Source organism: Salarias fasciatus, chromosome 16 (assembly GCF_902148845.1).
Source record: "Salarias fasciatus chromosome 16, fSalaFa1.1, whole genome shotgun sequence".
Taxonomy (NCBI): domain Eukaryota; kingdom Metazoa; phylum Chordata; class Actinopteri; order Blenniiformes; family Blenniidae; genus Salarias; species Salarias fasciatus.
In genome coordinates, this window is record NC_043760.1 from 11,740,962 (window position 1) to 11,768,134 (window position 27,173).

Below are 27,173 nucleotides of genomic sequence, written 5' to 3' on the forward strand. Positions count from 1 at the left end.
TAGCTTCGTCTGAACAGCAGCGAGGAAAACGACGGAGTCAAATATCTTTATCGCTGCTGGGAGGAGCTGCTGACAAGTCAAACTCCGCAAAGAATACACACTCCTGACAAGCGTTTGAACTCACGCTGCACGGGCGGAGAAAAATGAGCACATAATGACATATATGGCGGATAATTGAGGGAAATACAGATCTGTCTATGTGGGTTTCTAGTGTAAGGAGATATTTACCAGAGGCCCCAGATAGGGCTGAAAACTTCTAAATGGAACAAGCTTTTGGGTGGGGACTGGGACATTCCTCAGTCTGCCAAAACAGAATAACTTCACTGAAAGAAAGGAGAGAATGTGTGCTACTTCAGGTCCAACATGCTGCTGGAGGAGCTTTTCCACGGACAGATGATGCTGTTGTTTGCATTTCACCAGAGACAGAAGAGGAAGAGTTCAGCACTCTTCTGCATGGGACCATCCGGCGCTATCTGTTGTGTCACATTCAGACCTTGGCAGCAGTGGCCTTGGTACTTAGCCGAAGCTTTTCGCATTGAAGTGCACGACTGGCTTCATTCTCCAAGCAGCTAAGATTACTTTTCTGGTGCGAAACAGCTTCGTGATTAAAATAAAGCTTCACCTAATGGTTTCATCAGGTTCAATGTTGAAGGGTGAAGTTATGAGCGGTGGATTAAAGGTAAGGTATAGGCAGGTAAGGAACACGTAATCAGAATTTACTGAATGATGGAAGGAATAAGAGAGTTTTTAAGTCCAGAAGGTTCCATCATTGATGACGATGCTTCAACCAAGTCAACATCAGGTGATAATATTACTGGTCATCATATTGATCTGCTTACTAACTAATAGAAAAGAATCTAAGGAGTATTTCATGCTAAAGTTGTGCATTCAGAAGGCAACAAAGTGTGATTCTGAGGCTTCGTTTACACAACATTCAGAAAAGTTTTGCATTTACATGTCGATGTTTTGAAAACAATATCCTTTTACATGGAAACGCAAACATAGAAATTGAAGTAGATAGCCTGGAGGGTCACGAGTGGCCGCTGGTTTTTGCTTTAATTCTGAAACCACACTCACGAACAAAACGCTATAAACTCAGATGATACAGTTGGATTGCTGTTCCGGGTGACTCCCGACTATCAAATGACACAATACCGGTAGATGATGCACTGGCAGTCGCGGCACTCTGGAGGCCGCCATCTTTGTTATTGTCCATCTACTTGCACATGTTCAGAACTCTTTACTCCAGCCATGGCGTGCATACGCAGCAGCAGAGTTTCAGAAAAGTTGCATTCGCTCCCGTTTCAATAGAGATGGAGTCAAAGCATTTTGAAAAGCTTCCACTTTCAGAGCTGTTATCAAAAAAATTGCATTTTCAGTGACTTTCAGCAGCGTTTTCGTGTAAACGGACGCCCACAACGCAATGAAAGTGTGCCAACCGGGCCGAAGGACCTGAAGTTCTTCGGCGAGACGTGAATCCTTTGGATAACGAATTGAAAGTTTGCATCCACTGGTGTAATCGGCATGCTAGAAACTCAAACTCCAGGCATTCAGACTGCTTCAAATTAATCAGTGATGTACAAGACGTATAAAAATGACACAGGAACAGGGATCGTTTACAGCTGTTATGACCGAGAATAAAACGTTATGCGTTGGACAGACTCCCAATCACGTGGAGCGGCTTAGAACGGCCCTGAAAGTCAGCAGTAAGAGCTTTAAGATCTTAAAAAGCGAAGGCTGCGTCCGCTTGGCAGCGGCAGCAGAGGGAACCTGGCAGCAGACAAAGCCTGGCGAGCGTTGTGTGTGTTTGTGGCACGGCGGGATGTGCGGCGATGCCTCGTCTGACACTTGGCTGCGATGCCACTCACTGTGATTGACGGCTGCGGCGTTGGGCCCCGTTTTAATAGCTTCCTGTCTGGTGATTCAACAGCACCCTCCTGAGAGAACTTCCGACCCCAGGACACACGCACACACACACACACACACACACACACACACACACACACACACACACACACACACAGACGCACACACACTCAAACAGTGTGCCTTCACTGTTTACCAGCTGTGTTAGAAGCTCCAGGTTCGATCTGATGAACTCCTCACCAGGAGGCTGCAGCGCTGCTCTCATGAAAAACAAGTCAGATCGATGCAGCTACGCCAACATTAAGATGAATCTCCTTGCATTATTAGGTCCAATGTAATCAAATGGAAGCACAATCCAGGATTAAATATCTCTTGAAGCTACAGAAAGCCACTCCGTCCCACAGAAACACACACACACACACGCGGTCTGGCTTGTCTTTGCAAACTTGCAGAAACAGTGGAAAATATGACTGTGAGAATATCATCCTCCCAAGCACACAGTGCCGGGGCTGCTGGTTCACCTTCCGTGACTCAAACATTTGGAATTTGAGCTTGGGAAAGGAAAAAAAAAAAAAAAACAAAAAAACATCTTTCTGGAAATGAGCGCAACCCACCCTGACCCTGTGCGGTTGGATCGTTCAAACCACAAACAACAACCAGAGGGTGGGAGAAAAAAACAAAACAGCTGATAAAGGCTCCCAAATGCAGGGATTTATCGGACGTTAATATTTAAAAAGGCTCCAAAAGAAAGCAAAGTTAATGTCCCATTTATAAATGCCTCACAGCTACTCGCTAATGTGACCCATATGCACTCTGAAGGCAGCGGGCTTTCAGCAGGGGACTCGCTGGTCTCTCAAACATAATGCCTCAGAAAAGAAAATCAACAAAGATCCTTTGTTTTCCTCACTTCAGTCTCACCAACTCAACTGTGGAGCCTTCGCCGGGCTAAACGGCAACAAAAAGAAAATCTCAAGTACAATCTGTTTATGAATTTAGTCCCTGGAATCCGCGGCTGAATCCACCGTGGGGTCCCGGTGTGTTTAATCTAAAAGCCAGGCTTGCTCCATCACAGCCCGGCACTTTAACTCCGCTCTGAAATGCTTCAAGGAAAAAAAAAAAAAAAAAAAAAAAAAAAAACACCTCTACACCTTGAAGGCTTACAAGAAGGAAGGAAGGAAAAAAAGAAAAGGAGAACGCGAGGGGAAGACGCAGGAAAACAACAACAGCGCTGAGATAAAAGCTACTTACTTTGCCTCCAAACTGGGGTGGAAGAGTGAGGAGGAAGTTGCAGCCGGTCTTAATAGTTTTCAGCTGTGGACCAGATGGTGGTGCACGAACAGGACGGCTCAAGGAGAAATGATGGGGGGGGATTGCAAACTCAACAAGAAGCAGCCCTGACACAAGACGTTCAAACCCAACTTCCTCCGCCCACAGTTTGTCTGAATGAGAGAGAAAAAAAGACCCCTTTTCCAACGGGATCCGCCTTCACGGCGATGCTCTGTGGCGTCCCACTCATGACCTATAAACACACGGAGGTAGCAGAATGACCCTTGGTTTTTACCGTACTATGTGATTCATCATAACGCCCTCAGGGCGACGTCTTGGCTTCAATCACAACAGAAAAAACTAGATCAAGCAGGAGTTGATTGAACTTTCAGAGCACTAAATTCTTGAAGTTCCTTCCTTCTCCCCTCCATGTGTGCACACCAGCAGCTGGACGCTTTAAAATCTGACACTGGATTGTGGTTTTTACCACGTACGGACGAGCTGTCTGGGAAAACCTGAGGAAGTTGCAGATCAGAGGGGTGGCGGCGAGGCGAAGAGCACGACACCGGAACTGATAAACACCTGAAAGCTCAGCCGGGATCCTCCGGCCGCTTGGCTCGCCGTTTTAAACAACACATAAAAAGAAGATGCCACTCAGTCACAGACTTCACAAGCCTCGGAGAAACTTGTAGTTCCTGTCTTAACTCTTGTAAAAGCATAGTTCTTGTTAAAAAGCTGCAAAAAATGCCCGCTTAGGTCAAAAGATTCAGAATAACACCATTTTTGTGCTTTGAATTAGCGATGCTATGTTTTAATCACATGTTCATAGATTGTGCAATTAGTGAGAGTTGTCAATAATCAGTCAATCTTATGTAATTATTATTCACACTCATCAAAATACTATAAAAATCTATAAAAGTACAGAAAATGACAATAAAACTCAGGAAGAAAAAAACAACTTAAATCAACTTAAACGACATTTAAAATGACATTTTCATCAGTTTTATACTAGATGTTTTTAAGACTGGCTGTAAAAAGTCTTAAACATAAAAGTTAAAAAAGTAGATCTTGAAATATTCTTCCAAACGAATGCCTGACAGAGGTCTGGGTGGCTCAAGGGGAAACGTTTTGAATCCCCATTAATATTCACCAGTAGCATGAGTTGAGTTATGTCGCTGCCTTGATGAGGCTGGAAAACGCTCTGGGGAGACTTTTTCTGAGTAATAAACATGTAGATGATATAGCTAAGCTTGTAAAACTGCACAACATATATAAATTACATACCTGCAACCACATTAAGAGTAAAAAATGAGTTAAGGGTCCAAGTTTGCGCTTATCAACAGCAGATAGTCTGAAGTAAAGGTTTGAAATGATGCTTCAATGCACTCAAATTAATTCTTCAATGATGAACATGCACAGAGTCAATCTGAATGCAAAACTGGCTGGCTGGGTATCAATATGAAGATTAAATTCAGATTAAATTATAAATTCTCTGGATTGTATATATATATATATATATATATATATATATATATATATATATATATATATATATATATATATATATATATATATGAACAATGATGCAAAAGGAAAAGCAGAACTATTTGGGGGAAAAAAAACACATTTCCTGCATTATAAATGACCACACACATGCTTCTGTGTGAATGACAAGACATCGTTGTGAAGATGTTCATTCACATTTAATTCCCAAAATGCATTAGAAAAAAAAAGTGTGCATTCATTAATCCACTGGAAGATTGTAATCCACATTTCTTTCCGTGTTAAAACACAAACAGACAAAAAGAAACACTAATATGAGGAATCATCGATGAGACAAATGGGAACTTTAAATCCACTCAAGATAGAAATGATCTGAGATATTCATCAAATTCCATCTTGCACAGCTGCAGGAGGTCAAGCACTGAAGTGGAGTGATAAATACTGCTATTTCACTGCTTTCCCCACAATACAGACATTCATCCCAATATAATGAGCAGCCGTCCGAAGCGGATGAATTCATGCCATCATCGCCGCTGATGAGAATAAATAAGTGTATTGTGCATTTTGCCCACAAACATCGATGCAGTTCAGAGGAAAAAATTAGCTCTGGATCTCTGATCGGGAAATCTTCCAGATTCTTGAGGGGGGAAAAAGGCGAAGCCTGCTGGGTAACGCTCGCTGGCCAGGGAGGGCATCCCTCGCTCTTCGGTAGAGGTTCGGCTGGGTGGCGGCCTCGCCTGGCGCCGTGTTTTTGCTGGCCGGCAGAACTCCGAATTCTGCACGAGAGAGCGTTTAAACAGGGAGGGTCTCGGAGGGTTTCGGCCAGTCCTGTGCACACTTTGTTTTTCTAGGGGTTTTTCCTCCGCTCGGCTCTGGATCATTTCATGTTTGGCGTCTTGTGTGGACAGCTGTGGCGGCGTAAAGGGAAGTTGATGGTTCAGACAATTTCCAGGAAAGCAAGGCTCTTTATGTTAGACCGACTCAGCAAAGGGGGAAGAAAAAAGTCTTCATGTTGATTTAAACGAGAAAAAGTCAGAGTTCCAGTAGTAATACCTGCTTTTTTTGTCAATTTGTCTGCAAACATTCACTTTAACCGACTCGGTTTATCATCGGGAATCTGTCTGACAGCCAAATTCCACATCATTAAGTAGATAATTCACCTTTTTTTTTATGTTCAAAACAGCAACACAACAGCCTCATCTAGGTCAGCAGTCGGGAACAATGCGAGTGAGTCATCTTTTCAGACTTTGTTGAGTAAGTTGGCAACAAAAATTCCTTGTTGCATGTTACAAGAGGGGGGGAGAAAATCCATTTGGACAAGAAAACATACGATAAACAAGTAAATACACAAGCTGTGTTTACACTGTTTTAAACAAGTTCAGACTCCAATTATTTCAGTCCCCGCCTGGGATTGAGTGCGTGTTTGTGGTAGTGGGCTGAAAAAGCAACAACGTGCATCTGAATGAGGAACATCTCAGTGGATTTCAGGCTTCCTGAGCCGTGATGTAAAAGGAGAACAGACGTGTTTTCAGTCGCTGCGCCTCCTCGACGTTTCCCTTCGCCCAGAAATTTCATGACGACGACAAGCGAGCGGCAAAAGCAATCAAATTCCATATTTTAGCCACATTAGCATCAGAAAATGTGGAGCTGAAAAGATTTATATACAACCCGCCCTTGAGAGTTTGAGGCCGAGGCAGCGGGAAGAAAATTAGACTGCACTCAAAAAATAAAAACCACAATGATTAACATGAGCGCCGCATTTCGAGTCTGAACTGTAAAAGCAGAGCCGAGAGCCTCAGGAGCACCGTCCTCACCACGGTGTCGAGAAAAGCTGGATAATTTAGGCACAAGACAGAGTCAAAAACAAGCTTTCCAATTCCCAGGAAATGGCAAGTTTGTTTGAGAATCCCTCAAACTCAGCTTTTCACTCTGAGGTTTAAAAGATGTGTTTCACGAAGCAGCTCAAAATTCTGTATTTCTTTGGCAAATAAAAGGCCCACAATGATTCCCAATCCACATTCTACTCTGGGAGCTGGTAGTTTTACAGTTGAGAGTCTTCAGTAATAAAGACCCACCTTGGTCATCTGTTGTACTCCTATTGTTAATGAAGGTAGCACACTGTTTTCATAAGTCATCTGTTGATTTTATGTTACGTTTTGCATAAATCACCCTATCGCAGCGCCTCCTCTGGCCACGGATGCAGTCACGCGATAGGCTTGACCAATCACATTTACATCCAGTTTCAAATGTTCAATATGGCGATGTCCTGCTTGAAGCTTCAAAACGAGATTTCAGAAAGTTATGGGGACACCATGTAAGCTCCGCCTATCTCTATATACTGTCAATGGGCCCAACATGGAAAATATCTTTTTCAGCGTTTCTACCGTTTGTCTCAATGGACACTGTCTTCAAAACTGTGTAAATGTGAAAATTTACTGAAATGACGACGAACAACAGATGTATTTCCATGGAGATTGAAATGTTTTCAAGAAGTTGAGTTTTTTGCCTCAAAACTCAATGAAAATTCTGCATTTTCACGAGAAAACGTTGCCATGTGAACGAGGCCTGTAAGGATCATGATTTCTTTGGTGAGATGTAAATTTTTGGATAATGAATTGAAACTTTCTATCCACTGGGCCAAAGCAACGCACCCTCATCTGCTCTATTATCATAACTGTCAGCCTCAGTTCAGCTTGATTATCAATAACTGACACCTTGGAGCCGTCGTTCGATATAAATCCTTAACTTTATTTTCCTTAAAAGCCTATTTAATCTTTTTGTGAAGGCATAAAGCAGCACTTATCAATAGCAGAGATGTCTTGGCACCACCTGAGTTAAACGAGTTCATTGTTGAGGCACAGCGAATATTTATAAAAATGTCAGAATGGTGTTACTACAGATCAGTGGAAAAAAATAGACAAGAAAATCAGAGGCCTTGAATACTGGGATCCAAACGATATGCTAAAGAGTCTAAGGCAATTTTTAAAAGGTCACAATGGGAAACTGCAGAGTGAAACTTTTAGAAGTGAAAAAAGCAGATCGGGCTCGTGCACCGAGGTGACTTGACAGGTACTCATGTCAACTGCTTCCAACAATAAGGCTGGAAATATGCAAAATGACTGAAGGAGCAAATCCCAATGAGTTTATGAACTGAAACCCAGAGATTAACTTTGCCAGTGAAATTATATGAAATATGTCATTAATGAAGTCTTTAATCATTCAGTTCCCTCATCCTTTCAGCACTCATCTATTTCTTATTCTACTCATGGATGTTTCAGAGTGTTTGTCCATTTCACAGCGACTAAACAGGACTCCTGCCAAACACTTTTTTAAATTAACAGTCAATGGGAAGCTGCTGCAGTACATCAAGCTCTGAGTGGATACTTCAGTGACTCCAATCAATATTAGAAGATTCAATTAATATGAACTATTTGGACTGACTGCAACTGTAATACGTACAACAGATGTAACTTGCACTAAACCCAGACTGCATTGCGGAGACAAAAGTTGCAAACAAAAACTGGGCTGTCTTCAGTAGACGATTGCTGATAGGAAACAAACACTGACACTCATCCTCAAGAAAACAAATACATCCCATTGAAATCAATTTTGTCTTTGAATGTTACAACGTGGAAAAAAAACCTCAATAGGTCATGAACTGGCCTTTTTGATCCTGATTCCACATGGAGAGGTAATTAAACGAGACAAGCTGTGGAAGCAGGAGGGGGTCGCTGCTGATGCTGCTCTGGCTGCAGCAGACTTGTTTTAAGGGCTTGAAAGGTCAGAATGCATGAAGTTCTGCTTGGTATCGATTTGAATGAATTTACTGTCCTCAAACAGCTTTTCCTTTAATTGGTCTTGAGGGTTTCTGCAGTAGGAAGCTAAAGGAAACAATATTCAGTTTCAGTCATGAAAGTCAAGCAAATTTTAGGGCTGGACTGGAATATCGAAATATTGGCTTGCTATGGTGATACCTGGACATTAATATTGAGATCTGACTATCTGCTATGACCACTAACTCAACCCCTGTTCGCAGATGACACTCTATTTTATTCATCAACCTTACATTTACTGAAATTTGAAGCTTGAAACTTTACCCAAACTGATGCAGATATTCTTGACCTTTAAAACTGAAATTAAAAAATTTAAACATGAAATACTACAGGTTTCCATGGCATTATATCAGATGATGGTAAAATTGGATAATCTTTGGAGTTGAATTTACAGCTTAACTCAAAAACACTGCCTGTCAGAGACATACTTTAATACCGGATCTCTCATTATCAGACTGACTCCTTAGTAGACTTTGGTTCACTGTGCAAACACTGGAAAGGGGTTTTTAAAAAATTTAAAACATGAATCTCAGCAATAATATATGTGAGGAAAAATTATCTTTCCCTGTGATCTGTGAAAAAATTTTGCTTTGTTCATCGGTATAATGTTTCACCACCTTAGGTTTCTTGCCCAACCTCAAACAATCCAAACAGTTTCCTCCTATCAGCTTCACCACAGCATTGGGAAACGTTTGTGGAGGTTTTTCTTGGCATCGGTTGGAAAAAAATTCCCTCCAAGGCTGAACAAAAACATATTTCTGCGGTCACAGAAGACCTCGACGTGCTGTTCTGGGAATTTCAGTCCATCGCATTCATCAAGAACAACTGCATCAGAACTTTCTTAAAAAAAATCTTTCCTGAGTCACCTGAATCAGCAGATGTGAAAACCTGAAGGTAAATTAGACACTTCAGATGGACACATAAAGAAAAATACTACGCACACAGGGTGCCATTATATTGTCAGAACACAGGGCTCCAGTTAAATACTGATATTATCTGGGAGGTGAGCACAGTGTCTCAGAATAAAACATCAGTGTTTTTTTCATGACAAATGTAAGAAAATGTCTGATTTTGTTATGTGGCTAACAGTAATTCAATCATCCACTGAAAAGCTTTGAAGGCAGGAGTTGTCATTCCGGTGACTGAAATTCCTCCAGCAAGGTCAAAATCTAAATGTCACTCCACCGAAAACATGGTATTAGACTCTTAAGGCAAATAAGTGACAACATTTGAAATGTCAACAAGTGGTGTCTGATACAAATTTGACATTTTCTCAAGGAGATTAGTTTCATTTTAAATGGCAGTGGGGTTCAAAGATCCTTTATCCTTTCAGGATTTTTCAGAACGCCGCCAATGGCTCCAAACCCTTTATCCTCATGGCCCCCCAAGTTTGATCCTCATAAAGCCAGACACTGGTGGGCACAACAGCTGCGAGGATCAGTCATTAACAAAGATGAATTTAATAGTTTATGTTGGAAAACTCATTGAGGCATCTTTATTTCATCCCTTCAGTGATTTGTCCATGGGACTATTTTCAACTCTGTTTACATAGTTTTTTAGTGAAAAAGGAAAACTTTCATTGACTTTTGGGAGTCTGTTTATGTGACCTCCAGAGTGTCATGACTCCCAGTGCATTTCCTCCTGGGACTCTGTGGCTTTATAGTTGACAGACACCGGTATAGCAATCCAGCTTGCTCTGTCCACACCAGTGTCCATGTTTATCGCGTATTGTTTTCTGTTTGATTACAAAATCAACAAACAAACGGCCTGGAATGCTAACTATGTCTTCTGTTTCTGTGTGAATGGACATCAGAACTGAAACTGCAAAATGATACATTTTCACTTCAAACATTGAAACGGGGCATCGCACTGACTGCATTTCCAAGGAAAACAGGAGCATTTAATGAGGAAGCAGCACAGACATGTAGGTGAAGAAGACTGTATGAGATAAGATGTTTAAAAAAAGGGGGAAAAAAACACCAATAAAGATACATTTACGCTTGAAAAAGCAGAGAAGATTATCAAATGTGTGTAGGCGGGAGAAGATGTTCTCCAGAGATTTAATCACGTTCCAGAACTGAGGTTCTTCTATAATGGTGGAATGAATTGAGGAGTGTTTCCAGTATTGAGATGCTGACAAAGAAACAGACACATGAACAAATGTGGCTGCATCATGTAACAGTTTCCATAGACCACCCACGGTTCCATCGATAATAATACTCTGTCCAGCAATGGAAGAGATTCATCAAATTTAATGTCATTTTTTTTCAATAACAGATTTATCTTCATTTTTGTTATTGATTTCCCATAAAAGTATAAATAATATCAAGTAAAATGTTATACTTACCAGATAAAGCAGTAACCATGTCGTAGTCAACAGGTACATAATCCATGAGTCAAGCAATCATTTCAATGTTTTCAAACTGACATCTGTTTTCAACGAAAATGCTGAAAATGCTGAAAGCGATACAATGAGGCCAGAAGTTGGCGCTCTTGGCTGTTTTTGCAATGAAACTACACACACACGCGTGCAGAATAACACGCTGTAAACATGAGCAATGGTGAATACACTGACATACGGACAGCTTGTGCAGGAGCTTCTGCCTTCTCCATGGAAACGGAGCCGGATGCGTTTTTAAAATTTAGCATTTTTTGTGGATCCGAGCAAAGTATCCCAAAGTATCTTTTCTTTTTCTTTGATAGGTTAAACTGTTAACTTGACAACCTCAGAGTGGAACTCCCAGTGTTGGAACCAATCACTTGCTAAATTATGTTCTCGACTGTAAGCCATTTCCAAAGCCGATCAAGATAAAAAAGAAAAGAAAGGGATCCCGTTGTTAAATGTGATCGTAACTTACAGACAGTAATTCCATGTAAAGTTCTGGTTTCTCCAGCTGATGAAACTCAGCTGTCAACATGGCTCCTCACCCAATCATTGAAATAAAGAAGCAACTCGGGATACGACCTCGAACGCATCACAAACCGCTCATTTGAGACTCATCCACAAATCCAGAAAACGGTTAAATGGAGAAACTTGAGCAAGAAGAATGTGGACTTTATTTACAAACTAACTTCTAAATTTGATTACAGAGATTTGAATGAGATAACACAAATAAATAAATAAATGAGTTCAAGAAAAAGTTAAAGCAGATGGTATTTGTGGAGAAAAGTGCAGAAAATCAAAGAACTAAAGCACAGTTGTTATTAGATTATCGTTATGTAGAAACACAATTACCAAAGATTCTCTGACCCTCATGAGTCAAATTGAAAGGTTTGGCTGGCAGGAGGAAGAATCAACTCTCATGTTTGTGAGGAAGGAGGAAATGAGCAGTAAACACAATTTCAGAGACTCTAAATTGGCTGCTGGCCGAGGTTCAGCTCAGGACGTTCCAGCGAGCACAGGTGAAGGACTTTCACGTCCTCCAACAGCCTGAACAAGACGCTTGATCGAATCTGTTTCCCTGGAGATTAAGGCTTCAAAAGTCAAAACATGATGCTCTGAGAAGAGCCTCTGGTGATCCGGGGAGGGGGGAGTCGTCGCTATCGCTCTCCAGTCCCGTCGGAGCGCCACAGGCGAGCATCCCGCACATGCGGTGTGCGTCGAGTGGGTTCAAGCGCAGGCTGGTCACCGCGTCACAAGCCGGACGTGAATATTCGAGACTGCGTCGTCGCTCGTGGACTCGGATAAGCGACGGATCTCCCAACGACGCGCGACGCGTGTCAGCAAGATTTCAGAGAGCCGCACTCGGAGCTACGAGATGGGTTTCTGAGACGTGAGGGAGCGGGAGGCGTCCGGGGGTCTTTGAACGGTGTGTGTGTGTGTGTGTGTGTGTGTGTGTGTGTGTGTGTGTGTATGAAAAATGTCTCTGCCTCATCTGCCTCTGACATGTTTATCCCTTTGGGTTGTGTGTGTGAGTGCAGATGGCTGACTCACTTGTTTTCAAGTGTTTAGTCATCACTCACTTTTACAGAACTTATTACTAACATTCTGCGTGTGTGTGTGTGTGTGTGTGTGTGTGTGTGTGGTCAAGCAAAGAGCAGCACTTCCATCCAGTCGTTGGCCTTGTTTCACAGCGGTGGGTTCCATCAAACCCTCCCATGAATAAATGAACGCAGTGTGTTGTGTTCGCTCTGCGGGAGCTGGGTGGCTTTCATGCTTTTGACCAGCCGTTCCCAGGGTGTTGAGCAGGTCTCTCCTTGGTTTTAGCAGCAAAACTTGTTGCACTAGAGCAGCGATATTTACCCGATTTCAGGCACGCTCAATGCAAAACGCAACAATGTTCCTGTTAAGCTGCGTTCACACCACCAAGTGCTTTCCACGATTTTGAGTGAAAATACAATTGAAAACAAATGGGAACGCGTGTTCCAGCTTCGACGAGACGCGATTTAGCGTCCGACGCTGAAGTTGGGAAATCTGAACTTTGACGCGTCGCGATTTTGCGGCAAACCAATCAGAGAGCGTCTTTATGGTGACGTAGGTCAGGGAGCGGGGACCGGTGAAAGCGAGACTCATCGTGGCGCAGCTCCTGGAGCAAATAGTGAAATTCGCCAAACTCTGACCGTCTGTGGGTAATATCGTGCACCCAAGCACGGTGTACTGTTCGCCGACGGCGTCGCTGTCTGGCTTTATTAAGCAAATAAAGCCGAGCCACCCGCTCAACAGGGTTAGCCATGATGCTAAGCTAACACAGGAAATACGGCCGGAAGCCCCGCCTTCCCACCAGACGCGGCGCGTTTGACGCTTTCGGTGTGAACGCGGCTTTTGGCCCCCGCGTTGTTCAGCGTCCGACCTCAGAATTGATGCGCGTTCAGCTTCTCGCGTCGACGCGATTTTTGACGCAAAATCGCGTTCGGTGTGAACGCCGCTTCAGAGAGAGAGGAGGAAGTCTGAAAGCATGATCCCTGAAGAGAATCATGTTTTCGGAGACGTGGCCATAAACAGAAAAATAGAGACAAAGTATGTGTTAGAAAATCATTTAAAAGAAAACACCGCCACAGTTAAAGATGATAAAGATAGCCACATAAGTAGTCTGATTTATGCTGTGAATAAAAGTAAGGTTTTACTGGCACCTTGTAAGGTTTTTATTGGCACTGCAGAGGAAATAATGTTCAATTTATTTTCATGTTTGAGCAAACAAATATGCAAATTCAATGAGTTACTCCAAACAAGGCCCCAGAATTTAAAAGCAGTGTCAATCGGACCGAAACATGAAACAGTGAGAAGTTCATCACTGTAACATTTACAGCTCGAGGAACTGCGGTCGGAAAAAGGCGTAATCACGTTTAAAGCAAAGCATGAGCTCAAAATACATGTTTTATGGTTGGAAAGAAAAAAGTCTGCAGCCTTCAGAGAAGCCCAGTTAAGACTGGGCTCTAAGTAAAGATGAAAAAAGGAGGAGGAGGAAACCTTGAAGGCGGCTTAACAAAAAGAAATCCCATTACTGCACCAATGCAACGCAGCCTCTTTTAGAGGTGGAGAAGTTTGGGGCTAATGAGCGCGATCGCAGCGGTGATGCCAAGCCTTATAGAGACTCAGACTTTCAAACAGAACTATTTCCTCACATTTTCTACCACACAACCATTCATGTTGAAAAATGTGTGAAATGTATTATTTTTTTCATGCTATTTTAACCGTCAACCCAAAAGTTTGATGATGCATTTAGGGATGTAAGCAGATGTGGTACCAGCCATCAAATACAGCGTTTTCTTTAATCACTCAACTAATGATAGCATTCTGATAAAACTATGGACCCATTTATTTGACATTTTAAGTGAAAACACGGGTGTTTATGTATTCCATGGACACTGAATCAGAGAGTTTTCAAAAAGTTTGAATTTGAATGTCTCCGCCTTGTCCCCATGGTCGTTATGTTCATAAACAATAAATACATTTAGATGGCTATAAAGCGTACTCAGCACATTGCTGAAATCAATTGAACTTTTTATTATTATTACTGTTGTTGAAAGGTATCTTCTGGGAATCATTTTAAGAAAAAAAAAAAAAGACATCAGACAGTCATTTGATGACAGGTTTTGTAGTGATCACAAAAACAACAAGTTTAATGTACATACTGTAAAAGATTGATGTAAAAAAGTGCCATTAATTTACAGAAGTTGTTAGATTTATGAGTTGAAAATCAATAATTCACTGATAAACAGTCCTATGGAAGAAAAAAAATCTGACTTTTTGAAGACACTGCTACCGTCCATGTGAAGCCTTAATCACAACTGATGTGATAACGTTTGAAAAACCTCTTTTGGAAGTAAATATGGCCTTTAAATATGTATTTGAGCACAACCTGTGTTCCAACCACTTCTAAGAAGTCGGTGCATGATCATATTTTCAGGGTTGACGCGTCTCTTTAGCCGCGCTCTGTGTACATTCGTCAGCTTTAGCAGCATTAGCCCGGCTATTTTCTTACTTTTCGCAGCTTGCTTACTCTCATGCCAGCTGAAAAAAGCGGCGCGTTACGGATCCGGTCGTGAGGCTCCTCATTAGTGTCGGAGCGGGTTTTCTGGGCGAGCTCTTGACGAAGGTGCCCGGCTCGCAGCTGGAGCGTGGAGGTGAATTCCAGGGGAGAGGAGACAGCTGACCGAGCACAACTTAATCTGAAGGGGCTTCGGCGGAGCGTTTGGACGAAGATCGTACGGATCTGTGGAGAAGGGGCCAAACGAACGCTTCGGCAGCAACAAGTACGCCCCCGGTACTCTCCCCGGCTCCTCGCTTTCACGTCGTAAACAAGGTCATTCCAGAGGGAAAGAGACCGATTAAAGCCGATACGGACACAGCAGCAGATCCTGACTGCGTTTTGAAAAGCAGTCGTGTTCACAGCGAATTCACGTGAATCTGTAACCGCGGCGACACACTCGTAAATCTCCGAGAGGGATTTGGGTGGTGCGTTCATGGTTCATATCCACCTTTAATAATTTACTCCTAATCTGAACCTCTGTTTCAGCACGATAACACTCTCCCTCCGGCTCCCACGGAGGAATGTGCCCGCCGTCATTTACACCAGGCCATATTTTACTGTCAGCGCTCGTTTTAGACACACTGACCGCGTTAAGAGCTTCAGCAGCTCCAGGACCTTTCGAGTAGCGTCGGCTCTCACAGGAGAACACGAGGCGCTCGATACAGGCCAGAAGGACCCGGCGAAGGCCCCAGATTGAATTTACAGGATTAAAAGCATGTTACACGGACACGTTTTTGCCTCTTTTAAATTGTTTACAAGGAAATGCCACTGAGGAAGTGCGGTTTCTGTCGAGTGCAGCCAAGAAAAAAAACAAGCAAAGGGAACAAGTGATCACATTTTCTACACTGCCAATCTCGCTAAAGGAAAACATCAAATGTGCGACTTTATAGGCCAGTTTATGGCCCGCCGTCTCTGCCTTTTTATCACGCCGTCCCAACAGCTCTGCTTAAATAACGCTCCAGACTGCTCGGGATCTGACAAACAGGACCGTGAACGCGGCTACAAAAGGTAATGAAGCCTGGCTGTAAAACGCCCCGTGATAAGTGATTCTTTTTCTACTTTTCAGCTCTCATTTAACAATTTATTGATCTTTCGGAGGATTGTGGGAATAACAAATGTAAACGCTGGTACAAAGAATGAGTAATTCCCGCATGAGGCAACGCTCACCTGCGGTGCTGTTTGCACACGGGCAAACATTTCGGCATATTTCAGCCATTAAAAGACGCACGCAGTGATGACAGCTCGTGGCAGCCGACCCCGCATTGTGACAAGAACAGCAAACAGTCTCAGACGGTGGCCGGCGGAGCGAGGATTTGTCAATTTAAGTGGAGCTCAAACAAACGCTAATACAGTCTAAGCTAACCAGACCTGAGCTGACATGACAGCCGATTGGATTCATGTGGACGGGGAACAGGAATCTGCTTTTTTTGTTCTCCTTTTAATAGACTTGATCTGAACTAATGACGGCCAGATATGTTATACTATTATTCCACAGTGAAAATTCAGGTAAAAAGTGTTTAAAAGCAGGGCGCAAACTTGAAGAAACATGTTCTAAATGATTGTGTAGACTGTATTTATGGCCTGAATAGAAATGAATAGATGTTTTCCCGCTGTGAGTCACACACAAAACTCAAATATAAATGTATAAAACTGAAAATAAATCAAATAGGCCGCCTTTAATGCTCACATCCATATTCTCCATGCCGCATTTGGCATGTATTATAAATGTGGGGGTGAGCGTCAGCATGCACCGGAGACTTGGATTGTAACAAAAACACACTCACACACACGCGGTGAATTGATTTACAGGAACAGGGACAACATCATGAAAGCGGATTTGACTGCGATCTCTACCAGCACTGTACGGATTTGAGAGACGCGCTCAGAAAAAAATAGGGGGGGAGAGAGCCGAAATGTCAGAGCCGAGCAGAAAATACATTTTCTAAGAAGATAAACAGCGCGGCATCATAATGTCACCTCGTTCCTGTCGACTTTGATCACAAAGGAGAGGAGCCCCGACGAGAGCGGCAGAATACGGTGTGTGTGATTGCCACCATATGCTGTCTGCCATCTCCTTCCTCCCACAGAAGAATGAAAGTGTGTATTATCTGGATCTTAGCGGGGGGAGGAGGGGGGGGAGGGTGCTCGTGTGAGTATAAAATGATAATGATGTATAATTAGGAGTTGAGAGACAGCTACAGCTCTGGAGACGGCTGATGAGGAGTCTCACCGTCACTGCGGAGTGTTGATGTTCAGCTGGCGTTGTTGTGCCTCACTCATCTAAAGGCTGAGGGGGGTTCATTAGCGCCGCATCTTCTGCGGGAAGGGAAGAGACGAGAAAACACACTCAGGAGCAGAGCTTTTAAAGACCGGCAGCAGATTCCATTAGGCAGCGCAAAACACAGATGAAGTGAGTCAAAGTGTAACAATTTCAACGAAAACGGATTTTCCTTTTTCTTTCTTAACAGCAGCGGACACAACACAGCACTGAGACCTGAGCTGAGACGTCGGCGATGCTGCCATGAAAGATAAGAAAATAGCATTAGCCGTGCTGTCAGGGTGAGTCTGCAAAAACATCCATAACACAGCAGCTATAGGAGACATTTTCTCTACATCCCACTGTATTTTGCATCAGAAAGCTTCATTAAAATTGGGCTCAATTTGAGATTGTGGTCATTTTCAGTATTAATTGTTTGGTTTTGTGAAAATACAGACATTTTCATCATGGAGGCTCTGCACCATAACAAAGAAAAACATGAATTTAAAGGTCATTAGGTCACTATTTTACCAGTCCGGCCCACTCAAGATGAAATAAACCACCAGGTCTAAAATGTTTAAGAATAGTTTGGTTCAGACGAAGAAAGTTTATATCTTTAAAAGGAATGACTTTGTCTTGCAGGCACAGAACACCGTGACACACACCTGTCTGCAGAAACATCAGTCTGAAGAGAAACACCGCTGCACATGGGATTTCACATCTTTCTGCAATCTGGTCAAATAAAACTCAAAATCTAGTTGTTTATGGATTCAACAAAAGCCAAAGAGAAAATCCTGGCAATAAATATTGGCCATTTCACATTTGTTTTGCACCAGACAGCACTAAACTTATGCAGACCAGCCAACCTGTGAGGTTTTGGTGCAGCAGGTATGCAATCTGACATCAAGCTACGCTTAAAGATTTTTGCAACTATGCATAAAAAAACCCGTCAACACCTGTGAGTTCAACTGTGCACGAGAAGGACTCACGTCTATAAAGTCCGGCAATGGTCATCAATCATCTTCAACCAATCAAGCACAAAATAGCAGAGAACAGCTGCCAAACAGCTTTAGGCCTCCGGAGCCCCATTTCAGTTCAGTAAAAAGGTCGAAATTCAAGACAAATAACTGGTATTATTCGTTTGTGTGTGTAGACTGAATTCACTTTTTCTGTTTGTTTGAGGTTTTCAAGCTTGTATATTAGAGCATTAACTTAAAAAATCACACTGATGTTCGCAGTGTAGGAAAAACCACAAATAATTTTCAACAACTTGGAAGATCAGAATTATTTATTTTCAACTCTATCTCACTGATGTGCGATGTACCCGCCTATTGTTCGATTCATTTATAATACTGTAATTCATTTTGAGGTTTTTATGTGGAACTATAAATTCTTGTGATAAATCACACAGTACCGTATTGAGCTACGCACTGCACCATGACTTCACCGATGATACTAATTTATAGTTTATTGCGCTCTACTGTTTTTGGTCTCGTCTTGAGAACTTAGCTGTTTGTGCTTCAGTTGGACCCCCTGTTGTGACTCACCTCAGCCTTCTAATACACATATGTGGCATTATTTAAATTACCTGGTCGGATTCTGGATTGGGCCAGATTCCAAATCGAGCCTGGACTTATATATTTGACCACAGTTTTGTTTTGACTCAGCTATTTTCTGCATATGAAAAACGCTCCCCTTCCAAGCACCACGAGCTTCACCTCATGTCCGACACCGTAAAGTATTTTTATTCACAGAGGCGATTCGGTTTACAGCGCAGTGTCAGCTGGGAGATTTGTGAGCTGCCAGTGCTTATTAATGGTTTAAAGAAAACAAGCAAACACATTGATCAATCATTCCCCAAAAAAAATGTGTTGTCAAAGAAAAAAAAAAAAAAAAAATCAATGATAAGCTTCTTTAGAAAATCTGGAATCAAAAAGCATGAGAGGTCTGAGCCCATTCACCGCAGCACTCCTTTGTCTTTATTAGACCTCCAGCCTGGCCCGTTTCTTCCCCAGATGAATAGATCCAGCCTCACTGGTGCTATACTTTGAGTCTTTTCTTTTCTTTTCTTTTTTTTTTTTTTCCAGCACGTAATCTGAGTTCAAATTAGTACTTTGGAAAAGGACACACTTAAAGATTAAAGCGCGCTGTCTGCACACTTGATAAACGAGGGCCAAAGTTTTCTATTATGTGTTACCTGGTGGTGTTGCGCCGCTATCATGAAAAGCGCCGGAGGGATTTGTGGGGGAATGACATTCGGAGACAGATGTAAAGGGCAAAGAGTGGAAGGTGCTGCATTCACTGGAGCTGGCTGACTCCTGTATGAAGGCTCCTGTTGAAACACAGCACCGGTACGTACCGAGGAAGCTCTCCACTGCATTAATTCTGAGGCTGCTCGAAGAAAAGAAAAACTAAAAGGAAGTGCATGTTCTTTCTTAAATTGTGAGCTAAAATATGGAACTATTTCATTAATAATGTCTCCACATCAAATCCTTCCTCTCTCTATATACTGTCAGTTCTGCCTCGATAAAAAAAAAAAAACACACACACACACACACACAGACACACCAAAAAAAAAGGTGAAATGATTAAATTTCCTCCGTCTCCAGCTGAGAGGTAATGTGAAATGGATTTTCTTCAGAGTTTCTCTCACCCAGAGAAGTGGCTGCCTTTTGGCATCTCACGGCATATATTAGTCTCAATAATGGAGGTGAATCAGAAAGTAAACAACTGTCACTCCTATGCGCCCTCCAGCAGCCGGCTCATGCTGCAGAGAGTTAAGGCTCCTCGTGGAAGCGGGCGGAAATGGATACGGTGAAATATATTGACAGTTAATTACAAGGTTGTTAACTACCGGAGCCCGGGAGGGTCATCACAATGTAAAAAACTACAAAGAACCCCGTGGTTGATACTGCCATGGCCAGCAGGCTCCATGCTCAAAAAGCAACAGTCAGAAACAAATATTGAAGCAGCGGGACAATTAAATAAGCCAAAAATACCCAAAAAAAGTCAACAACTGCATTGTAAAAGCCACAAAACAAATGTAATTGTAAAAAACAGAAGTATAAAAGCCAGAAAAATTAATGAGAAATCCAGGAGAGGAGTACTCAAGCCAGAAGATTTTAAGAAAATTCATGGCAAAAACAGAAAAAACATTGCAAATAGAAAAGCTGCTCCAGCAAATAAGAAAGCCACAAAACAAATGAAAAAATCAGAAAACAAATACAACAGTATTGAACCATTACAAAAGCTAACAACCATCAACAAAAGTGAAGAAACAAATCTAAAACACAACCTGAAAAACCACAAAAGACAAAGACAAAAACTACAAGACAGATGAAAAAAGTTACAAAACTAATTCGAAATTCACAAGACAACTATAAAAGCCGTAAACCAAGAAAACAAATGCAAAAGCAGCAAGAATTGCAAAGCATTCACTACAAATACAAAAACCACAGTACGCAAGACACATGATTCTCTCTGAGATTAATAAATTATTTATTTGATTCTAAAACCCACAACACAAATTGAAAGGCAATAAGCCAAACACAAAATCCTCAACACAAACACAATAACACAAAAATATAAAATCCACAAAACCAATGGAAAGATGAGGACTGGTTTCTATACTGATGAGGATGTTTACCCTGCATTCCTCCACTGAGGCAGTATTTGTGTTGTGGGTTGCTGCACCGTCGAGAACCTTCAGGTTCAGCCTCGTTAACGGCTCCATTTTTTTAAATTCAGTGTTGAATCAAGCATGGAGGTGAATATCGATCAACCCGGGCTGGAGCCTCAGCTCCATCCTGGCTCTTAGTGATGCAGCGTCCTGTTACTCCACGCTGGCTGAGGGCCAATCACCCCCAAAAATAATTAATTTAGATGCGCTGACGACGAGAGGCTAGAAGTTCTGAAGAGGGGGGAGGGCTACTTGTTATGAAGGAGGGAGGTCTACTGGATTAATCCTCTTAGGCGAGTTTTGACAGCTCGGCAGAAAGTTGACTTCACAACAAACTTGAAGAAACAAGCCTTGATCTCAGATTCCCAGTCAAGTCGGGTTTATTTGAATGAGTCCATATTAAATATGACTCAAAGGGATTCGCAGGCTCCAAAATATGAACTACGCTAGACCTTTGAAAGCAACAAAAAGTTCCCCAGAGAAGGAGAAAAAAAATCCACAGTGCAATCTCTCCACGCTAAGGCTAAGGTCTCTGTAATCAAAATTACTATGAAAGGATAATTGTTACAGATAATTGGATTATAATCCACCATGGGGACTAAAATAAGTCTTGTGCTAATGTAGCAAAGACTTAAGAGTAGATTACGTTTTAGAAGAGCCAGAGAATCCATTCCTCGTAATGCTCCGGGGCCTGCGAACAGTAATTTCTGTGAGATGGAAGTGGAAAATCAACTTGTAGAGGATGTGTGTTGCCAGGAATCAGCAGCACCTTCTCTTATACATCTCATCAGAATTGTGTTCAAAAGTGGGGTGTGCCTCCTCGAAAGACATTCGAGAGCTTTATGAGTAAAAAAATGGGGGTTCTAGGGGGGTCTTTACCCTGTGTGACGTGTTTTACCCTTTTCATTTTTTTAAAATAGATCTTGATTTGTTTAGTTCTCACCATTGTTTGCATTGTGGGAAAAGCGGTGTTGTGGGTTCCTAAATCATGTCGCACTGAGAGAGACCGCACAAAACCGAAACCGATTGTTCAAAGCCGGAAGTGATCACTTAAAGGCGGAAGTATGCGTCTTCCGTGTGTCTAGTGGCCATTGTTTGAAGCCAGAGGTTGTTGAAGTTGTTGCCGGCTCCTTTGTTATCCTCCCTCCACACTAAAGGCCCGTCCATGCTTCACATGTCCGCGTGGGTGCGCGTTGCGCGTTGGTCCGCGTGACGTAAAAATCGTCATGAATTCCTGTCCGCTAGGGTCCGCGCGGACCGATCCGCGGACGTCCGCGCAGCAGCCAGAATTTGAGACCGCGTTGCGCATTGCGCGCAGGTCGCGGAAGAGTGCGCCTGCGCCAGAGCGCCATAGCAAAGAAAACATGACGGTAAACGTGAAAGTAGACGGAGCTCCAGCCTGATGGCTCCACTTAAAGACACCGAAAGAGTGAAAAACTGGTGGAAAGAGAGAGAGACTGTCTGGAGGGAGGAGAAGGTCTGCAGACAGAAGTGAAAAAGTAACTAATCGCTCCGGCGCCGCTCCGCGATTCAGAAACAGAAAAAAAAAGGCTAAATAAACTTTAATACTTAAAGATAATGTACTGACAATGTATGTGCTTAATTTTCTCTAAATAATCCGTAATAAAGGAGCAGATAAACAGTCTGTAGAGCCGGAAAAGCTTGTCGAGGCTGCGTGGATCACCGCGCCGGCATGAGACGCGCACAGCTGAGCTCAAAATGTAGCATGGGAGGAAGCGCGTCCGCATCGGTGGTGCGCGGACCTTCCAAAGCGGACGCGGAAACGCGTACATGTGAAGCATGGACGGGCCTTAAGACTTCAGCTTTTAGAACCACTGGCCAGTTTCCACCATAGTTCAGTGAAATGCTAATGGTGCTGCTAAGCTAACAAAGGCCAGCTGTATTGTTCATTGCTGCTCTCTGTTTTTAAAATAGCTTTGTCACACTGACTGCTGGAAGCCTGTTGAAATAGCAATTTGATAGTATGTTCTTTGTTTTCGATACACCAGTTTATTTCCACTGAGCAAAAACGTACATGACTGTCACAGTCAAAGCAAATAGAACGTGAACTCAGAAGTAGCTAGTAAGCCGTACCCGAGGGACCCACAAAGTTTGTTTTTTTACAGTAAGCATATTTAAGAAAAAAAAGTTTTCCAAGGATCTTGAGCGCTTTCCTTCCCTCTGGGCTCAACAGCATGAACTTCCAGATAGGAAAAGATCCACGACGCATGCAGAAGCACACATCCCGGTCCTAACATGCTGGAAGTGGCAGATAAGAGACGGGGGACGTACAGATAGCACCAGACTGGCTCTGACCCATCTTAGATCCCGAGGGAGGCAGGAGGAGGAGTGGAGAGGCAGACTCTGCCTTTACTGGGCAAATGTCAGCTCTTTTTGTGTGTGTGTGTGTGTGTGTGTGTGTGTGTGTGTGTGGGCAGAAGCTACAGTTAGAGGAAATGCATCAGATCTGAGATGTTTATGGAAAAAGGTTGTCCAAGAAAAAGCTGAGACTTTGTGACTCGGTGAACAGCTCATTGGTCATGGTTCCATTTGAGCTCTGACAGCATTAAATCACAATGGAGGAAGCTTGTGTGTGTCCAAATATAACCGCCTTCAAATATAAACTATTCCATATGTGAAGCTTGCAGAGAAGAAAAAAGACCAGAGAACATCTTAGAAATGTATTTTTTTTCTCCCACACAACATAGGTTCCATTGATATTTGTTTGAGTCATTGTTTATTTTTGGTTCTGACAATATTTCATAAGCCTGTTTTCATGCAAGGCTGTGCGACGCTTCCCGACCAGCAGATGGGCAGTAAATCCAAGACCAAGCAAATAACGGCACTGTTCAGATAATTAACATCCCCAGTTTGTGGGAGCAAATGTCAACAACTGCTTTAAGGATGGCAGCTCAAACTTCCCGAATTCAATTAGTGCAACAGATGTGGAGCAGAGTTGGGGATAACATGTGACTACCACTATTTTCAGGAGCAATGAGTAATTTATTTGACGACTTTCTGAAAATTAATGGATAGTTGCAGGAGCACTCTCCTGGTGAGTGCTGGTCACTGAGCATTAGCATCAGCCCAAAGTGCTCTTTCCATTGGTACAAGTTCTCTAAAGTCTACAGATCACGGCGGCGTCCGTCACCCTGAAAAGTTTCCTCCCAGTCAGCATTGTAAAACCCATCAACATGTAAAGCCCCGACGCAACTGGACTGTGACAAATTGCAGCACAGTGCGAGATGACGTGGAATAACTAAACAATTTTGCATGCCACTCACAACATTTGCACCATACAGAATGATATCCGATCAGGACTCTCATCATTTGCATGATCATCATTTTCGACCAACACTAAAGACGTTTGCACAAAACATGATACTCCATCGACATCTGCATGACACCCAAAATATTTGCATTGTGTGTTTGACGTTTGCACAATCCTCACATTTGGACATTTGGATGACGCTCTCTCCATTTACGTAACATGTTTGCACGAAATCTGCGCGATGGGTTATGAATTTTGCATATGACTGTCCTACCACAGATTCAGACATGTAAACTCTTGACCGCATAAAGAAAAGATTTCACCTTAATCCAGCTATCATTCTGTCATCAGACATCAAGCAAGACCGCCACAACAACTATTTTTGAGTACGCAAGACCCTGTAACTCACACGAGGAGAAAACCAGCCCCTGTGAATGTTTCCAAGAGTCTGGGACTTCTTTTAGAAAGTCAAATCTTTCTTTTTTTTTTGTATTCTAGTGAGATAGGGGCTTCACCATTTTTCAGTATTACCATCCACAGCACCCATGTTGCATCATCAGTGTTTGATTCACCTTGATATGTTGCTGATACGATTTCAGTTTGTTTCAAGATTTAAAAACAACAGGGAATAAACCAGCCAGTCACCCCGAAGTCAAGACTCACGATCTCATGTTAGCTGAAACACAGAGCAGCACAAATGAGTGTGTGAGTCAGCATTCGATGAGAATATACTTCTGCAGAGGCACAAACTCACTCTGGCATAATGCAAAGTTCCAAAAGTTGCTTACCCACGTATCCAAAACAATTTAATTCCAGTAACAAGTTGTGCTGCATGCTGCTAGATTTTCTGATGATTTGCGAAGCGGATCTGGAAATATTTAATTCACTGGGATGGGAGGAGAAATCAAATATGTCCACGATATTAATTAGTTTATTGCTGTAATCGTTCACATATTGTTGCGGAAAATACAAGACAACGTTCATCTGGTTATTCAAGCATGAACACCCATTAAGAATGTCATAACTAATATATGAAAATGAGCATCTGCAGCAAGGTGTTGCTTTTCAAAGAGGCTCACATATCAAATTAAGTGGGGATGTGTTGATATCAGTATCAGGTATAAGGTCCAATATTGTTCTCTGTTATTTGATCATGTGATTTTTGTCCTGATTTGATCATGACCGGCTTTGTTTTAATTACATTTCCTGGTAAAATAAATGTGTGAACATGATGAAAATGGGACAAAGTTAACATTAAAAGGAAACTGTACTGGCAAGTTACTGAAAATGTGCTTGCCAAAAAAATTAGGCTTGAGCCCCGGCACAGTAATTATCTAACAACTGAACCGAGTTTCTCTCCTGATGAGCTCATGTGATTCGGTCCGGCAGCTGCATAAGGGCCACGGCGCTGCGCAGATTAAACTGTGTCACTCGTTTGCAGCCATGCGAACGCTCCAGCGTGGCGTGTAATTGTGTGCATAAACACGTGCTACTATACACTGTAATGCTGTCGGCATGCGGGCTAATTGTACGTCGAAAGACCCAGATGGTCACGCATGTATACACACGCTTTATGGGCAACATGGACCCGCGTCCCACATGTGGTTCGCCAGAGACCACAGAACCGTTGTGGGCTGGATGTCCTTTGTTTCTCACATGTGGTCGACAGCGGTTTCTTGTTAGATTGTGTGACGATGCTGGGGAAAATGATGAGAACACAATGATATATCATACAGTCAGAAATCATTTTGTAGCCATCGGAAAGGTTTTGATGTAGCTACATCTTCAGGTTTGAGAGTGTACTTTGTCATGGTGTTTAGCTGGACTGTACTATGATTTGTACACTGATTTGCCTTCCTTAATTCATATAAATTAGAACGAAGACATCATTTAACGATGTGGCAAAATAAATTTTCAAGGAAATTGTCCACAAAATCAAAGTTTGCGGACCACAATAATCACATAAAAAAAATTGGTGGTCAGAATCTGACAGAACTAATATAAAATGTAGTTTGTCACTTAAAAATTGAAGTTAAGTAACAACAAAAAAAAAGCGGCAATACACTGCAAAGTATTCTGTCTTCTGCATCTCAGAGGAGAACAGAACTTGCCAAAGCAACACTCCAGAGCAAACATCGCAGCAGCAACATCCAAACGCATCTCTTTTTTTGCTGTGCTGGAGTAGAAACAAAACCTACTGCAGCTTTTGATGCACATACTGACCCAGTTAAAGCACCAACTGATATTCCGTGTCGGCCTCAGTCAAGCTACATTGAATTGCATTTCCATGGAGGAATAAATCAACTCCCCCCGCACCCACCCAACGTGCACGCAGCCCGACTGTTAGCTGACAAGCTCATGCAGCATGGGGATTTGTATTATTGATAAAACATTAGTGGCCCACCTCCTCCATTTGGTTTAAATATAGAAGCACTCGGCGAGCTGCGCCGGGCAAACTGAGCACGTTCCTGAGTTCTCATCTGATTTCAGGCCTTTAACAGAAAACTGGCACCCCCGACTGAGTTCAAACCCTCGACGACGTTTAACTTAAAACAGGGTTTATTGGCACCACTTTGAGATAAAGTTGTGTGACCCTGTGTTAAAAGGGCCCAGACGTCAATGGATGAGGGCGTCGCCGAGGATCGTTCTTCAACAAGCTCAATTCACCAACTGCTTCATTTTATTCCAAAAAAGTAGACTTTTTTTTTTTTTAAACCACATACGGTGAGCGTATTTTATGATTATCATGACAATACAAAAAATCACAATTATTTTGACCAGGATAATGGAGAAAATGTTCATATGGACCCATGACAAGTTGAAAATCACCCACAGTAGCAATCCAACTTTGTCCTCTGTCTAAATGTGCACGTAGTCGTCATTGTGAAGGATTTAGGGCATTGTTCTCTGCACACAGGGGTTTTCATTAGAAACACAATCAACAGCACCTGTGATTTTGAATGCTTGTCTGGTTTTTTTTTAATGCTTGTGAGTGATTAATAATCATCTCCAGTTAAGTAGCGATGAA

At 42.4% G+C, this 27,173-nt stretch overlaps 1 protein-coding gene across 8 annotated transcripts in view; it reads right to left on the reverse strand.

Annotated features, from left to right (window-relative positions):
• gulp1a (GULP PTB domain containing engulfment adaptor 1a) overlaps positions 1-27,173 on the reverse strand; it is an 87,167-nt gene that overhangs the window by 28,509 nt on the left and 31,485 nt on the right. For 4 of the 8 annotated variants that reach the window (XM_030111452.1, XM_030111458.1, XM_030111459.1 and 1 more), the window contains exon 2: positions 17,169-17,254. The exons of 1 other annotated variant lie outside the window; for it this stretch is intronic. The gene's annotated coding sequence lies outside the window, so the exon portion shown is untranslated. Of the gene's footprint in view, positions 1-2,062; positions 2,279-3,114; positions 3,275-17,168; positions 17,255-27,173 lie in introns of those variants that run through there. 3 more of the 8 variants (XM_030111456.1, XM_030111455.1, XM_030111457.1) reach the window with 3 other exon arrangements.